This window comes from Equus caballus, chromosome 13, assembly GCF_041296265.1.
Source record: "Equus caballus isolate H_3958 breed thoroughbred chromosome 13, TB-T2T, whole genome shotgun sequence".
Lineage (NCBI taxonomy): Eukaryota > Metazoa > Chordata > Mammalia > Perissodactyla > Equidae > Equus > Equus caballus.
The window spans coordinates 39,820,652-39,836,665 of NC_091696.1; the positions used below are offsets into that span (position 1 = coordinate 39,820,652).

At 40.4% G+C, this 16,014-nt stretch overlaps 1 long non-coding RNA gene across 2 annotated transcripts in view; it reads right to left on the minus strand.

Moving 5' to 3' along the window:
- Positions 1 to 4,650: 4,650 nt before the first annotated feature.
- Positions 4,651 to 16,014, minus strand: part of LOC138917008 (uncharacterized) — a 39,003-nt gene continuing 27,639 nt past the window's right edge. Inside the window, exon 3 of one of the 2 annotated variants that reach the window (XR_011424321.1) lies at positions 4,651 to 5,530. This is a non-coding gene — a long non-coding RNA (uncharacterized lncRNA). The remainder of the gene's footprint in view (positions 5,531 to 16,014) is intronic. The other variant, XR_011424322.1, reaches the window with a different exon arrangement.

Genomic DNA, 16,014 nt, shown 5'->3' on the forward strand with positions numbered 1-16,014 from the left:
GTGATTTGAGCCATCTGTGCCTGTCTTAGATGAGGACCTCCCCTCCAGCAAGGTTCTATGTTCTTAGAAGGAGTCCTGGTTCTGTGAGAGTGGTTATACTTGTCGTCGGTGTGTCTGTTTGCTGGGTGTCACTTCCTCTGGGGAACTACCCCTTGCCTGTGTTACATGGCTCTGATGGGGCTGTCAATCACCAAACTTCACCCCCTGGCTGTAGGGCTGGGTGCCTGACTCTCGTTGGTCAATCCTAGCTCGCTCTTCTGGGAATCTGGGTCTTGAGCCGAGACACACAGGAGTAGGAGGTGGTTGAAGCTTTACTTTCAAGCCTGGCGATGAGTTTCTGCTCCCCTTCCTTTCATTAAAGTTTTTTTTCAGCTTTATGGAGATATAATTGACAAATAAAATTGTAAGACATTTAAAGTATGCATTGTGATGATATCATATACATATATATTGTGATGGGGTTCCTCTCATCTGCTTAATTAACACATTCATCTATATATCTCTATCTGTATATTATATCTTTAGCTATATCTATACCTACGGCTATATCTATATCTACATTTCCCTTTCATTTCTGTGACCTTCCAAGTACGCTTTCCATAAATATTAGTTTGGGGGCCGGCCCCATGGCTGAGTGGTTAAGTTCCTGTGCTCTGCGCTTTGGCAGCCTGGGGTTTTACCAGTTTGGATCCTGGCAGCGGACATGGCACCGCTCATCAAGCTACGCTGAGGCACCATCCCACGTAGTACAACCAGAAGGACCTACAGCTAGAATATACAACTACGGATGGGGGACTTTGGGGAGAAGAAGAAGAAGAAGAAAAAAAAAGATTGGCAACGGATGTTAGCTCTGGTGCCAATCTTTAAAAAATAAAAAAATTAGTTCTTGCTTGAGTGTGTTAGGGTGAGTTTCTGTTGTTTGTTTTTAAACACCTCTAATTGATACACATGTAAATGGCACATGATAGCTCACTTTACTGTTTTTATCTTCCCAAATGAAAATGCCTTTGTTGACTCTTCTAATAATGATGGTATTGATGATAAAAACGTTTTCCCATTATATTAACATCTTCCTATTAGCATAGAGAAATAGCAATAACAGCTAATGTTGTTGAGCACTTACTGTTTGCTGAGTTCAGAGGGAGATTATAAAGCTTAAATGAGTTAATCCGTGCAGAAATACGCCTGGTGTACGGTAAATACTCAATGCATTTTAGCCCCTTGTTGTTAGATGTTTTGGCTGAAAAAAAGAAATGGGTTCTCCCTGAGCTCTGTAACTTGCCCAAGGCCACATAACTAGGGCACAGTGGGAGCTGGGTTTAAATAAAACCATGCCCCCGATTGCCTAGCGTAGAGCTTGGCACGGAGGCAACGCTCTCTGAACAGCAGCTCCTACTATCCTTTGAAGTGACTCATCAGCCCAGATTGGAGAGGGGAGTGTGTGAAAACCTTGCCCCAGGAAAAATCAAAAGCAGAATTTAGGCACCCTCTCCTCTCTCTGCTATCACTTTCTATGCCTTCCTTTCCTTCCTCCCTCCTGGGTCCCTGTGGAGGCTCATTTCAGATAATTCCAGCTGCCACGCTAAGTGATAACTGAGCTATTAGCTGGTGTTGAAGATAAAGCCCTTCCTACGTCCATTTGCATTTCAGTGGGGGGATTCCTGAGCCCCTCGTGGTTCCTCATCCAAAGCATTTAGGGGGTATTGGTCTCTCCTTCTGGGGGGACTCTGGAGATGTCCCTTTGGAAGAGTTATTCATCCTTGCTGTGGTCTCACTAATTAACATCTTGCCTCAGAGGGCCAGTATGCCCGAACAATGCTTCCTACTGATCCTTTCTACTGTGGGTTGCAGAAATGTGTGATGGCACAGTAGGGGAAGCGAGAATGTCAAGGGCATGTCCTTACGGAACTAGCACATTGAATATAGGAGTGTGTGTGTGTGCAACAAATAATTTATTTAGTCCCAGCTGGTGCTGTTAGTGCTCTGCAGCATTATATTAACACATATTATTGAATTCTATTGTCGCAGCAGTCCTGAAAGTTCAGTACCATTTTCCCATTTTGCACACTAAGAAATTGCAGCTTTGTAGCGGGCATCTGCTGTCTTTTTTTATCCAACATTTCCCCCTTCTTTTATTACTAGCATGCACCTCAAGCAGAGTTGACTCTCTCTTGGCTCCTTGTGCCTAAGAACTGACCGATCTGAATATCTGGCCCCTCTGGTCCCTGTGATTGGCTCAGGGATGGATGTATGAGGCTAGTGAGAGCCAGACATGGGACTTTGTTGGAGATTTAGGAAGCTGCTGTCTTTATTCTTGGCTTGGGTGGCTCCAGCTGTAGAATGTGAGTCTAGAGGAGATAAGGGCCTCCCAGCTTACCTGAGAATAAAACCAACACTGAGGAAAGAGAGGTGTAAAAAAGAATGGTTCCAGCTGTCATCATCTGAGCCTCTGATCTGGACACACTTCAAGCCAGAACATCCCTGGACTTTCCAGTTTGTGAATCAACAAAATCCCCTCTGCGCTTAACCCAGTTTTGATCTGGGTTGTCTGTCACTTGCATGGAAAGAATCCTGATGAATACAGACTCACAGAGTGTTATAGACTGAAGGTTTGTATCTCCCTTATGTTCATATGTTGAAGTCCTAACTCACATGTGATGGTAGGTGGAGGTAGGGCCTTTGGGATGTAATTAGGTTTAGATGAGGTCTCGAAGGTGGGACTCTCATCCTTATGAGATTAGTATCCTTATAAGACCATCGAGGACACAGCGAGAAGGCAGCTGTTTCTCAGCCAGGAGAGAGTTCTCAGCAGGCCCCGAATGGACTGGCACCTTGATCTTGGACTTCCTGGTCTCTGGAACTATGAGAAATAAACATGTGTTGTTTAAGCCATCTAGTCTGTGGTGTTTTGTTTTGGCAGCTCAAGCTCACTAAGACAAAGAGGATGAATGCCTTGTGTAGTGTTATACGTTGAGTGAGTGGAGGGACCAGGATTTGAACTCAGGTCTCACTGACTCCAGAGTCCATGATGCCTCAGTGGGAATACGAGCCCTGACAGAGGAGGATGGATGGAGGGGACAGCGACCGCAGTTTCAGCCCAGAGAAGAAAGATTGGGATCTCAGGGGGTTCTGTAGTGCGACCAGGGCAGGGAGGAAACAGGTGGCCCTCAGAATGCAACCTCATTCACTTGACTGCTTTACAGAATGCAGCGTGGCTTGAACTTCAGTTACCGAACTATATAAAAATAGTGGTTTTTGTGCTTACTCTGTGGTAGGTGCTGTGCTATTCCATTTGCAATCATCATCTCATTTGATCATCAAAATCACTCTAAGAACTAGATACTATTATCTACATTGGATGAGATGAGGAAAATGAGGCCCAGAGAGGTTGAGTTATTTCCCCAGTGTCACAGAGGTAGTCAATGATGGAGCTGGGATGGAACGTGTTAGGAACTGAATTGTGTCCCTGATAAATTCGTATGTTGAAGCCGTAACCCCTAATGTGACTTGATTGTATTTGGAGATAGGGAGGTAATTAAGGTTAAGTGAGGTCCTGAGAGTGAGGCCCTAATCTGCCAGGACTGGTGTCCTTATAAGAAAAGGAAGAGACTCGAGACATCTTTCTCTCTGGCATGTGAGGACACAGCGACAAGGCGGCTGTCTATAAGCCAGGAAGAGAAGTCTCACCAGAAATCAAATTTTCTGGCACCTTCATCTTTGACTTCTTGCCTCCAGAAATGTGAGAAAAAAATGAATTTCTGTTGTTGAAGTCACCCATGTTATGATATTTTGCTATGGCAGCCTGAACTGACTAATACAGAACCCAAGCCTGCTTGGTTTGAATCTCATCTTTTTAACCCCAAGACCAGCTGGCTAACATGCACCATACTCCCCACCCAGCAGTGCAGACAAATTTAACAAATGAAAAAAGGACCTTTACAGAAAGGGCCTGAGAGTGGGGCAGCTTCCTCAGTAGGGCTAGAATTCATCCTGAGGTCACACAGCTGGAAGGGTAGTGGAAAGTTGTGTCTACCTGACAGGATGAATCCAAACTCTTCCAGCAGGTGCAAGCTAATGTTTTTGACCCTGCCATCCTTTCTGTCTCGTGGGCTGGACTCCAGCATAGCTCATTCTCATCAAGAGGATGCAATAAAAAACTCTTTGCTGGAAGAGGGACAGCTTTATTTCTGTCTGAAAGACCACACGGAGAACGTCAGTAGCAACTCTCCTTGCAGGAGAAGGGAAGAATAATAGAGTGATGAACTAGTTCCTTACAACCCAAGGACAGACTGATGCGGAAATGCAGTGACAGACCCCAAACTGGATCTTTCTGCAAGTCTTCCCCAAAGAAAAACTCTTTGTCCTTTTAGACACTCCCAGAAAATGGGATTAAAACATGGCAGAAAGCTGCATGGTCTGTGTGACAAACATTATTATTGCTATTATGTAAGAGCCAGGATTCAGGTGTTAAAACCCAAACATAGAGTAATTTTGGTGCCTCTGAGTCTTGGATAATATTCTTCCTGTGTCTCTCCTGTTTTGATAGCTGGATGTATTGGCAAAAGTCTTGCATCACTGGGGGGCTAAATAAATTTTAGGGTTATCCTGTTCTGACAACTCCCCTTTGTAGCCCAAATAAACAGCATTATAAAAGTCAACAGAGGAAACCTCTATTTTATTCTTTTTTCCCTAAAACCCCTGTACAGGAGTCTTATTTTTATGCTTTGGAAGGGTTTTAACTGAAATCCCAATTTAATTACGGAAATCTCAATTTAATTCTGGATCCCAATTTAATTTTGTAGAGGATCAAGCACATTTCTATGCTCTCCATGATGGTGGAGGGAGGGAGATGCAAGAGGTGTCTTTGGTGGTAAAGAAAAATCTCAACCTTTGAGCTGGAGAGCTTTGACAAAATACTGACACTCGGGTCCTAACCCAGCAATTCTGATCTGATTGGTCATTGGCTGTAAGCCAATTTTAGAGTTCAGCATTTTCCCCTTAAGTAGCTTAAAGTATAGAAAATAAATGGTATCTATGCCATATGGACACTCACTGTACTAACTCCAGCTATTTGAGATGAAGGACAAATTACTTGACCTCTCTACATATCCTCAGTTTTCTTGTCTATGAAATTTGGGTACAAGGAGTACCTAACTCATAGGGTTGTGGTGAGGATCGAATGAAATAAAGATGTAAAATGTGCCTGCCAGAAGATAAGCATTTAATAAATGTTGGCCATTATTATTACTGTTATTGTTACTACTGGTTTTCAAAATCTTTGGCAGCAAGTGATAGAAACTAGTTTTGTTTTAAAAAAGGGGGATATTTGCTGACTCATGTAACCAAGGCTGAGAAAAGGCAGGGGTGGATGCGGCCTCAGGACAACAGGGTCCAAGGACTCAACACCATCCACCATCGATTCTCTCTTGCTCTCTTTCATTTCTTCTTCACCTTCTCATGCAAGCTTCAGGCTCTGCCTCAGCTTTTCTGCTAGAAGGAGTCATTGCTTCAGGCTGATTTGGCATGCAATCTATGACCAGAAAGGAAAAAGGTACTTTTATCACTAGTTTTAGTAGGAAAAAATTCTGAGGAAACACTCTGATTGTCCAAATTGGTATCATGTGTTTGTTATAGGCCAGTTGTGATCAGAAAGATGGGGCACATTACTAGAAGGGGGGTAGGGTGTGAGATGCTGGGCAGACAAAAATAATAGCCACCACAATGAGTAAAAGTCAATTCTGACAATAATAGCTGTAGCCATTCAACAAATATTTATTAAGCATCTGTTATGGGCCAGACATGGTTCTAGATCCAGCTTTATAAGATGAGAAATGAACATTACGTTTAAAAAATATTGAGGTATAGTTTACATACAGTAAAATTTATCCTTTGTAGTGAGATACAATTCACCTACAGTAAAATTCAACCTTTTCAGCTACATTAATATTTCATGTCTTTGGGTGCTATTGTAAATGGTAGTCAGCTTTGAAATCAGAAAGTGTTGATCCTCCGACTTTGTTCTTTTATCAATTTTGATAACGCATACAGACAATCACCACAATCGAGATATAGAACATTTTAAACACACCCCATATTGTCCCGTGGGTCTCTGTGGTCAGCCCCTCCCCTGTCCCATGCTTCTGGAAACCACCCATCTGTCATCTGTCTCTACAGTTTTGCCTTTTCCAGAACGTCATTTAAATGGAATCATACAGCACGTGGCCTTCCTTCACGTAGCATTTGAGATTCATACCGTTGTTGTGTGCATCAGTACTTCCTTCCTTTTGCTGCTGAGTCCTAGTCCACTGGATAGGTTAGCACAGTCTGCTTATCCTTTCACCAGCCGAAGGATATTTAGGTTGTTTCCAAGTATAGGTGACTATGAAAACGTTGCGAGAATGTTTGCATACAGGATTTTGTGTAAACATTTATTTCCATTTCATTTGGTAAATGCCTAGGAGTGGGGCTGCTGAATCATATGATAAGTGTATATTGAACTTTATAAGACACTTCCAAAATGCTTTCCAAAGTGGCTGTACCATTTTGCATTCCCACTTGCAATGTATGAGTGTTCTGCTTGCTTCATATCCTTGCCGACATATGGTTCTGTCAGTTCAAAAAAAGAAAGCCTGTCTAACAGGTGGGTAGTGGTGTCTCATTGTGGTTTCAGTTAATGACTAATGATACTGAACTTCTGTTTGGGTGCTAATTTGCCATTCACATATTTTCTTTGGTGAAGTGTCTGTTCAAATCTTTTGCCCACTTTTTACTGAGTTGCTTGTTTCTTATTATTGCGTTTTAAGCATTCTTTACATATCCTGGATATAAGTCCAGATATCAGATCTATATTTTGCATGTATTCTCTCTCAGTTTGTGGCTTGCCTTTACATTCTCTCGTCAGTGTCCATTGAAGGTAAGTGTTAAATTTTGACCAAGTCAAATTTATCAACTTTTTTCATCATGGGTTATGCTTTTGGTATCATATCTAAAATACCTTTGCTTAACCCAAGATTGCAGAGATTTTCTGCCATGTTTTCTTCTAGAAGTTTTAGAATTTTAGATTTTATCTTTAGGTCTATGATCCATTTTGAGCTGATTATTGTAGATGATGTGGCAAATGGATCAAGGTTCATTATTTTACACACGGATGTCCAATAATTATTCCAGCACCATTGAATTGCTTTTGCATCTTTGTGAAAAAATAAGTTGGCCATATTTGTGTGGGTCTATTTCTTGACTCTCTATTCTGTTCTATTGATCTATATGTTTATCTCTTCACCAATACCACACAGTCTTGATTACTGTAGCTTTATAGTAAGTCTTGAAATCAGGTAGCATGAGTTCTCCAACTTTGTCCATCTCTTTAAAAATTATTCTTGCTATTCTAGTTCTTATGCCTTTCTATATAAATTTTAGAATCAGGTTGTCGATTTCTACAAAAATATCCTACTGGGAGTTTTATTGGAATTGCATTGAATTTATACTTGGGAAGAATTGACAGCTTAACAATATTGAGTCTTTCAGTCCATGAACTCAGTATATGTTTCCATTTATTCAGGTTACCCTAGATTTCCTTCATCAGTATTTATAGTTTTCATCATACAGATCTTGCACTTTTTCCCTAAATGTTTCATGGCTTTTGGAGCTATTGTAAAATGCTTGTAAGTTTTGAAATTGGGAAGTAAGTGTAAATCGTCCAAGTTTACTCTTTCTCAAAGTTGTTTTGGCTATTCTAGAGCCTTTGCTTTTTCATGTACATTTTAGTATCAGTTTTCTGAAAAAAGTCTTCTGGGATTTTGATAGGAAAGGTGTTGGGTCTGTAGACCAATTTGGAGAGAACTGGATCTTAATAAGATTGAGTTTTCTGATCCACAAACATGAAATTTCTCTCTATTTATACACTTTAAAACTTTTGTCAGCAATGTTTTGTAGTTTTCAGTGGTACAAGTCTCGCACTTCTTTTGTTAAATTTATTCCTAAGTATTTTATTCTTTTTGAAGCTACTGTGAATGGAACTGTCTTAATTTCAGTTCTGATTGTTCATTGCTAGCATATAGAATACAATTAATTTTTGTATGTTGATCTTCTGTTTCTTCTTGAGTGAACTTTGGTAGCTTGTGCTTTTCAAGGAATTTGTCCAATTTATCTAAGTGGTTGAACTTATTGGCATAAAATTGTTCATAATATTCCCTTTTTATCATCTTAATGTCTGCAGTATCTATGGTGCTGTCACTCCTTCAATTCTTGATATTGATAAGTTACGTCTTTTCTGTTTCTTGGTCAGTATGGCTAAGGGTTTATTAAATTTATTCATCTTTCTAAAGTACCAACTTTGGGTTTTATTGATTTTTCCCTACTGCTTTTCTGTTTTCAGTTTTATTGATCTGCACTTATCTTTAGTATTTCCTTCCTTCTGCTTGCCTTGGGTTTATTTTTATTATTTTCTAGTTTCTTAGGGTGCAAGCTTGGGCCACAATTTGAGACTTCTCTTATTTTCTGACATAAGCATTTAATAGTGTAGATTTTCCTCTAAACACTGTTTTATCTATGCCCCACAAATTTTGATATGTCAACTTTTCTTTTTTATTAAACTTCAAATATTTCTTAATTTCCATTATACTTTACTTCTTGATTCACGGATTATTTAGAACTGTGTTGTTTAATTTCCAATTACTTGGAAATTTTCCAAATATCTTTGTGCTATTGATTTCTAGTTTAATTCCATCATGCTCACAGAACATACTTTGTGTCATTTCAATTCAATAAAGTTTGTTTTATGGCCCAGAATATCTTGTTGAATGGTCCATGTGTACTTGAAGAGAATGTGTATCCTGTTGTTGTTGAACAGAATGTTCTATAAATGTCAATTAGATCAACTTGACTGATAGTCTTGTACACCCTTACTGATTATCTGTCTACTGTTCTTTCCATTACTGAGAGAGAACTTGTAAAGTCTCCAAGTGCGCTTGTGGATTTGTCTATTTCTCCTTTCAGTTCCATTGATTTTTGCCTCATGCGTTTTGAAGATCTTCTATTAAGTACATACACATAATTAATATATAGTTCTGAATAGCGTTTTCTTGGTATATATTTTTTATTTCTTCTACTTTTAACCTATCTATGTCTTTATATTTAAAGTGGGTTCCTTGTAGACAGCATGTATTCTATAGAGACTATATGAAGTTGGGTGTTGCTTTTTTTGAATCCAATCTGTCAATCTCTGTCTCTTAATGTATGTGTTTAGACCATTTACATTTAATGTCATTATTGATGTGGATAGATTAAAGTATAAGATCTTACTAGTGGGAGTTATTCTTGGTGTTGTGTTTTCTTTCCAGTACACTCAAATCTTCTGCAAATTCTCAGAATGGTCTCTGCTGAGCTATAGTAAAAAAGGGGAGGGGCTTAATCCATTCCTGGAGAGTGATACTGCCAGTGGGGTCTCCAGTAGAGGCCAGCAGTGCCCAGCTCATTGCACTCTCACCTGGGTCTCGAGCCGCAGAAGCAGCAATATGGCAGAATGACAAGGTGGCAAGTTATTCCACAAAACCCTTGATGAGTATTATCTCATTAATATGGTGGATATAATTATTACACCTTCAGGGTACTGATGAGAAAAATGAAGCTCAGGGAGAACTGACCTTACCAAGATTATGCAGAGGCAGAGCCAAGATGTGAGCCCAAGTTTATTTGAACCCTGAGTTTAAAATCTTAATCACCATGTGAAAAGGTTGTAAATAAATGCTTTGCAGGCATACAGTATTGATCTCAATCCAAATTGTTATCAATATATAAGTTGAAGGATATAATGAAGTTTTCAACCTTGTGAGAGTCTGTCCCTTCAAGGTAAGACAATAAGAATTTGTTATTATTTTGTTTGCCTTCATTAGAAATCCAGTAATTTGTGGGAGACAAGGAAACACAATAGAGTTGAAGACTATCAACTTGTACCGATGAATTGACCAAGGGACACACCTGCTAATTTGCCCATTTCTTGGGTTTGTAGAGAAGCAGGGTACAGATGAGTGCTTCAGTGGAGAAAAGCTCTCTAAATGAAGATAGCTAGTGGTGAAGCAGAATGATTCTGACATCTGCTAACTGGATAAGTACACCGGCTCCACCAGCTCATTGCTGTGTTCTCGTTCTGCCCTGTGGAATTCCCTTTTAGCCAATCCTTGATCAAATAATGAACCCATTGCAGAAATAAATTATGGGGAAGCACGTCCATTGCTACCTCTCTAACTCAGAAAAATCAGGCTTTTTTCTTCTGTTCTCTGCTGTTTCCTGTCATGCATAATATAGCAAATTAATTAGTGAATCTGGCGGCATTTTGCTCATACAATTTCGCTCTCTTGCTTGAGGTGAATTATGTTCATGCTTCAGTCACTTGAATATTACTCTTCCATGTTTGACGGAATTATGTTATCAGGTGATGATTATATTGCACACTATCTGATTCTAATTAAACCAGAAAATAGCGACATTGTAAAAGAGGAGACTGTTTCACAGCCTACAGTCCCCACCCTCTTGCTGCTACATCCTCTTGTGAAAGCATTCCGAGCTGTGCTTGGGCTGTTTTCTGACGCTTACATCGTCTTACTCTTCTCCAGACATAATGCCTTCTTGGGCCTGCTTCATCTAATATGTAATTTGTGTAAATTGAGTCTTGCAAAGGCATAATGTTTACACTTGCCTTTTTTATCAGAAGCAGGATGCTCAGTAACTACTGTGATTATTTCAGATGGTATCAAAGAAGAAAATGTGTTGTTTTGTGGAAACCACTCACATAACTTGAAAAAAAAAATTCCCTTGTCCAAGAGAAGAGAAACTAAAATTTTAGAGGCGAAGGGAGAACGGGGTTGTAGAGATGAAGGAGGGAAGCGATGTAATGTAGGGGCTAAGATACAGGCTTCGGGGGCCTCAAGAGCTGGATTTGAATTCTGGCTCTGCCTTCAACTGATTTTTCTTCTCTCTTCTCACCACAGTAATAAGTGCTCAGTGAAACTGAGGTCCAGAGAGGTTAATTAACTTGCCAAAGGTCTAATGATGGAGAAGTAAGAAAGCCAGAGCTGGGACCGCCACTCCAGTTCCCTTCTTCCACACCGTATTAAATGCTGCACCCTCATTCTGCCAGGGTACAGAGCGAAGGAGGGTCCCCGGAGACTCCAATTAGAGTAGGTCACTGGATATCAGACCCTTCTTTCTCATGAGGACTAAGATGTCCTTTTGAGTTAGCCTGTATTCACCCTCCATGAACCTTGGGGACATTAATGGCCGGGAGAGTTTTCTAAAGCCTTAGACAACTCCAAGGTGAAACAGGCACCATGCTGGACATGAAAAGCTCTTTAACGGATGGTTGAAAAAAAAAATAGAGCACAGGACTTTCAACCTAGAAAGCCCCAGTGCAAGGTAGAGTCCAGCGTGGTCTGCAGCCTTTGGTCTTTTGTCCTGTTCAACAGGTGGTAAAGCTGGGAGAACTCATTGCTGAATGGGACTCACTCCTGTTGGGATAATACTCCTCAGGCCACAGGTCTGCTCATTTTCCAGAGTGGTTTTCGTTGGGAGAAACAGACTCAGACTTTGCAGTAACAAATTGTGTAATTCAGGTTGAGCTCGGCTGGCTTTTCCCACTGGTTTTTATCTTCCTCAATGGAGGCCACTTGGCCTCAACTGCCTTGTTAGACATTATTCCTGGCCCATACGCACAACTGAAAGCCTGGCTTTGCCTGGTGGGGAAGACTGACTTCACAGTAACTTCTGGGCTGCTGGAAGAAAAGAGCTGTTTCTTCCAGCTGCTTGGAGGACCCAGAAAGCGGAAGAGAAACTGTGTTTTTCTTTCCAGAATTTCTGCTGTGGGAAGAGGCAAGGCCAAGCAAGACATATTTACTGAACGCCTGTTCCAGTCCAGGTCATATTCTGGGTGCCGGGGAGAGATCAGTGAACAAAATGGGCAAACGTCTCTGCCTTGGGGGAATCAGGAACAGGCATTTAATATGGTGTGCCAGAAAGAGCGTTGGAATCGGGGTCCCAGTCCTGATTTTTTAACTACTTTATGTTGTAGTGGGGAGAAAGACATTAAGCCAAATAAAAAAGGAAGGTATATAGTACATTGGAAGGTGGTCAATGGAGAAAATTAAGCAAGGGAGGCACATAAGGAAAGCAGAGAGGGGATGGAGGAGGTTATGATTTTGTTTAATTTTAACATTTTTTATTGAAGTAAAATTGACAAGTGAAATTGTAAAATATTTAAAGTGTACAATGTGAAGATTTGATATACACGCACGTTGTGAAAGGATTCTCCCCATCGAGCTATTTAACACCACCCACCACCTCACATATTTACCTTTTTTTTTTGATGAGAACATTTTTGTACTCTCTTAGCAAATTTCAGATACACGACACAGTGTTATCAACTATAGTCACTGTAGTATACATTGGCTCCTCAGACCGTATTCCTCTTATAACTGAAAGTTTGTACCCTGTTACCAGCCTCTCTTTATTTCTCCTACCCCCTAGACCCTGGCAACCACTTTTCTACTCTCTGTTTCTATGAATCTGACCTTTTTTGACCTTTATATCATATATAAATGATACCAGGCAGTATCTGTCTTTCTCTGTCTGGCTTATTTCACTTAACACAATGCCCTCCAGGTTTGTCCACCTTGTTGCAAAGGGTAGGACTGCCTTCTTTTTTTAAGGCTGAGTAATATTCCATTGTGTGTGTATACCATGTTTTCTTTATCCATTTATCCACTGACAGATGCTTAGATTGTTTCTATACTTTGGCTATTGTGAATACGCAGCTAACACGGGAGTACAGCTATCTCTTCAAAATAATGGTTTTGCTTCCTTTGAATATACACCCAGAAGTGGGATTGCTGGATCATATGGTAGTTCTGTTTTAATTTCTTGAGGAACCGAGGAACTTTCAATTTTAAACAGGGGGTCAGGGAAGGTCTCTTGGAGAAGGGGACTTTTGAGCAAAGACTTGAAGAGGTGAGAGAGTGATCCATCTGTGGAAGGAAGATTCCAGCAAGCAAAACCAGCAAGTGCAAAGTTCTTGAGGTGGATGTGTGCCTGGTGTGTTTGAGGAAGAGCGATGAGGCCAGTGAGGCTGGACCAGAGTGAACAAGAGGGAGAGGGGTGGGAAATGAGATCATCTTAAATGATGATAGTTTTGTTAACTGATGACTGCTAGAAAGAAGGAGGGAAGTGGTTACAGGTATTCAACTAGCAAGGACCTACTGGGTATATGACACCAGACAAGGTGTTCTGCTGGATGCAACGACATGGGTGGTGACTCTTCTTTCGAGGACAAATTTGTCTAGTTCAAGATTTACTATTAAATCACATGGAAATTTAAAGAACAGTGAAACCCAGATGTGATACATAGGGATTTCTGAAGGGAGAGAGAAAATTCTAGAACATTGGGTGGGAAAAAAACCTCTAGAGACAGACTACCTGGATATGAATCACAGCTTCATTCACTTAGTGGGGTGATCTCCGGCCAGCCACTTCCTTCTCTGAGGCTCAGCTTTTACATCTACAAAAATTGAGTCCATAATGGAACCTACATCGCAGGGTCGTATGAGGACTTAAGACAGCACATGTAACATGGTTGGCAAGTGCTACCCATGCACAAAGTAAGCCCTCAGTAAATGTTACCTGACGTCATCATTATTATTAACTGGAGTGCTCAGAAAAGGCTGTAACTGTGGAGTTAGTGAGGTACTAGCGAGAGGGAGGTTCTCAGTGTAAGAGGGAAAATGTGATTAAACATATCAGTATGCAGATGACCAAAGGCAGTGAGGATAATGGTCATATTTGACTGACTAGAGTCGTGGCAATAAAAATGACAACTTACAGAGCATTTGCACATGGGATCTCATTGAGAGCTCACTGCAGTCCTATAAGGTGGGTACTGGTCTTGCTCTCATTTCGCCACTGAGGAAGTGAAAGCTTAAAGAAGTGAGGTGATTTGCTAAAGGTCACGAAGCTGGTAAAAGGCAGACCTGGGGCCCAACAGAAGGGAATTTCCACTAGACTGCCTATTGCCTAATTAACTTCTCTTAGATGGTGTTTGTAGGATTTGGATGAGGCTGAGACAGTTTTTTGTCCATAGGCATGTCATAAGAAAGAGAGGTCCACTGGGTAAGAAATAAAGGGGTGATGGTTGTGCCTTTTTGAACAACGTAGTGCATTATGATCACTTATGCTCTTAGATTCTCCTAGAAACAGAGACTGGGTTCTTTCCTGCCTTGAGAAGGAAGATTTGACCACTGGGGTATGGCCGTCCCCTAAAGTATCTAAACAAGACACCTATTTCCATTTTCTTTCTCCTCAAACCTAGGCGACAGCAAGGCAGATTCACGGTGGTACTTCCCACATCAGGATAATGGATTTTTCCTGATAAAGCTACCTTTCTGACTTAAGGACACGGAAAAAAAAATTATTTTTTAATTATTTTATTTTTTTATTTTTATTTTTTTAAACTTTTTATTAAGATTATGATAGTTTACAACCTTGTGAAATTTCAGTTGTACATTATTGTTAGTCATGTTTTAGGTGCACCCCTTCACCCTTTGTGCCCTCCCCCTACCCCCTCTTTTCCCCTGGTAACCACCAATCAGTTCTCTTTGCCTATATGTTTAAATTCCTCATATGAGTGGAGTCATACAGAGTTCGTCTTTCTCTATCTGGCTTATTTCACTTAACATAATACCTTCAAGGTCGATCCATGTTGTTGTGAATGGGACGATTTTATCCTTTTTATGGCTGAGTAGTATTCCATTGTATATATATATATATATACCATATCTTCTTTATCCAATCATCAGTTGATGGGCACTTAGGTTGCCTCCACGTCTTGGCTATTGTAAATAATGCTGCGATGAACACAGGGGTGCATGGGACTTTTGGAATTGCTGATTTCAAGTTCTTTGGATAGATACCCAGTAGTGGGATGGCTGGGTCATAAGGTATTTCTATTTTTAATTTTTTGAGAACTCTTCATACTGTTTTCCATAGTGGCTACACCAGTTTGCTTTCCCACCAACAGTGTATTAGGGTTCTTTTTTCTCCACAACCTCTCCAACATTTGTCATGTCACTTTTTGTTTTGGTTATTTTTGCCATTCTAACAGGTGTAAGGTGATATCTTAGTGTAGTTTTGATTTGCATTTCCCTGATGATTAGTGATGATGAGCATCTTTTCATGTGTCTATTGGCCATCCGTATATCTTCTTTGGAGAAATGTCTGTTCATGTCCCCTGCCCATTTTTTGATCGAGTTGTTTGATTTTTTGTTGTTGAGTTGTGTGAGTTCTTCATATATTATGGAGATTAACCCTTTGTTGGATAAATAACTTGTAAATATTTTTTCCCAACTAGTGGGTTGTTTTTTTGTTTCAATCCTGTTTTCCTTTGCCTTGAAGAAGCTCTTTAGTCTGATGAAGTCCCATTTGTTTATTCTTTCTATTGTTTCCCTCATCTGAGGAGTTACGGTGTCCGAAAAGATTCCATGGACAGCTAATCTTCGACAAAGGAGTTGAGGGCCTACAATGGAGAAGAGAAAGTCTCTTCAACAAACGGTGCTGGGAAAACTGGACAGCCACATGTAAAAGAATGAAAATTGACCATTCTTTTTCACCATTCACAAAAATAAACTCAAAATGGATCAAAGACCTAAAGATTAGACCTGAAGCAATGTCTTCTAGAAGAGAATATAGGCAGTACACTCTTTGACATCAGTTTCAAAAAAAAAAAAATTTTTTTTTAACTGCAGCCCTTTTTTTGGGCACCTGAACTAACATCTGTTGCCAATCTTTTTTTCTTTCTTCCTGTTTTTCTTCCCAAAGCACCGCCCCCCACCCCCAGCCCATGCATAGTTGTATATATTCTAGTTGTAGGTCCCTCTGGTTGTGCTGTGTGGGACACCACCTCAACATGGCTTGATGAGCAGTACCATGTCTGCACCCAGGATCGAACCACTGAAACTCTGGGCCTCCGAAGTGGAG